This window comes from Otolemur garnettii, unplaced genomic scaffold, assembly GCF_000181295.1.
Source record: "Otolemur garnettii isolate 467f Iridium unplaced genomic scaffold, OtoGar3 scaffold00068, whole genome shotgun sequence".
Taxonomy (NCBI): Eukaryota; Metazoa; Chordata; class Mammalia; order Primates; family Galagidae; genus Otolemur; species Otolemur garnettii.
In genome coordinates, this window is record NW_003852463.1 from 7,616,588 (window position 1) to 7,619,060 (window position 2,473).

A 2,473-nucleotide genomic window follows, 5' to 3' on the forward strand; every position below is an offset into this window, starting at 1 on the left:
CCTGTATTGCACTAAATCTAAGATGTCATTGATTGTAAGATTAGCTAATACCACTATGTCATGCTGCTATGATGCACGTGTGCTGCTAATGAAACTGTGATAAATGCTATCACTTAGTGTGTGTGTTAGATTAATTGAATGTTCTTTTAATTTTATTTAGACATAGATATTTTTCATTATCTATCCCTGCTGTGCACCCTTACAAAATGAAATTCATGCAAAGTAAATTTGGTATGATAGTCTTCAAATTTCTTCTTATTGAGAGCCCAATCCTTCCAGATCACGCTTTGATTTCAGAGTCATTAGTGTGCATGCTTTTCATGATAGTATTTTCCTTCCTTTGTACATAAGTCATGGTGATTGCAGCATTTCTTTCAAACATGTGGCACACTCATCTTCAGGGTTTTCTCTGAATTAACTGATACTTATTGTACAAGTCTTGGTGTTCACATTCAGGCAATGAAAATTGTCATGACCAGTTTCCTGGTTGACCATGATTATTTCAGTTGTCTGATGCCATATGACAGATCACTGCAGCACTTTGTATCTTATAACAGTAACGTTCATTTACTTCCCTGAGAATCTGCAGTTTGGGCAGGGCTTAGCAGAGAAGGTTCATCTGTGCTCCACACAGCTTCAGGCAGGCGGCTCTGCTTAGGTTTGGTGGATCTGCTTCCAAGGTGGCACTTGCTCACAGGAGTTGCAAGTTGGTGCTGGCTGTTGGCTGGAACCTCAGCTAGACCTGAGAACCAGGGGCCTCACCACATGGCATGAGCTTCCTCAGAGCCTGGTGGCCAGGTTCCAAGGGCAAGCATCCAAAGAGAAGGTCAGGCAGAAGCTGTCTTGTTTTGTAACAACCTAGCTTCATAATTCACTTTGATCACTTACCACACTCTATTAGTAGAAGCAGTCATAGAGACATCCCCCTGCCTAAGTTCAAGAAGAAAGGATACAAATTCTGTTTCTTTTTTTTTTTTTTTTTTTTTGAGACAGAGCTTCAAGCCATCCCCCTAGGTAGAATGCCATGGCATCACAGCTCACAGCAACCTCCAATTCCTGGGCTCAAGCGAGTCTCCTGCCTCACAAATTCTGTTTCTTGACGGAGACTTGGCTAGATTCTGGAAGGACATGTGAGACTTGAAATAGTGTGGCTATATTTGGAAAATACAACCTAGCACATGATTACAAGATGCATCCCAACTTCAAAGATGCATAAATGGGCAGGGAGATGTGCTCATTAGAAATGATGAAAATACATTACTTGGAGTGCAGATACTCTTATCCCATCCATCTACGCATACCCCTTTCTGTTCCTAATCCATTACAGACATGACTAATCAATCATGGTACTTATTTTCCCTGAGCTTCACAAGTTTTATCACATCCTACGAGGAGCCACTACCAACTGTTGGCTGGTGAACTAAAACTAACTTACTACGCTGTATCTAGAGAGCATTGCCCTATGGAGGCCAGCCAGCACCCCGGACCAAGAGTCATTGGATACGCCTCTCCCCCATCCTTAGCCTTTGTTTCAGTATGACAAGAAGTGAAGCGGCTTAGACCCAAACTGATGCCAAAACCAAAATGGCACTTCATTTATATGTAATGATAGATGTGCCCTTTAAGTACCAAAATGCTTCAATTTGTCAGCTGAACCAAGATACTGTATAATTGTCCTGAAGGATTCCTATGTGTGTAGAATTAGAGACAGACATTGACAGTATTTAAAAATAATTCATCTAGGCCTTAGTGAAGCCTAAAAAACCCATCTCAGAACAGTGAGAGTCTAGGCCAGGAGTCCTCAAACTTTTTAAACAGGGGGCCAGTTCACTATCCCTCAGTCCATTGGAAGGCCGGACTGTGGGCCCTGAGACCTACAAACAGAAGTCCTGCCCCCGGTCCAGCAAGATGAGGACTTGGGGTTGTCAGGACAAAGTCTTTGACCCCCATTCTACCCCAAACCCCTGAATGTTTCCTGGAGTGGTAAGATGTTCTTTGGACAGTGGTCTCCTCCCTCCATCTTCCCTGCGGAGTCTAGGTGGTGAACAAGTGGAAGCATGAAAACTTTGTGAATCTGTCACTGTGTAGGGATCTGGATGGAGGGAAGAGGATCTGCTTTGTCCTCAACCCCAGAATCAGCAAAATGGTTATTAATCAGTATTAATTAATTAATTAACACAGGGGGCACAGATGCAGATTGCCCCGGCAGTGCCACAGCCATTAATGCAGTTGCCTGTGAGTTTTGTGTATTTTACATCAAACATCAAGCCTGAATGAAGGAACAGGAAACACAAAGAAACTTTGTGTTTCTAACTTAAATTATAAAAGGAGATTCAGGATAAACACCTCTATTACCAGCAAAAACAAAGATAGCAGAAACAGCTATGGTTGTGACCAAATACAGCTGCACATTTATCCAGTGGTGCTGAGCGGTTTTCATGAAGAATTCTTTAAGAATTGAACTTTGTGGAGA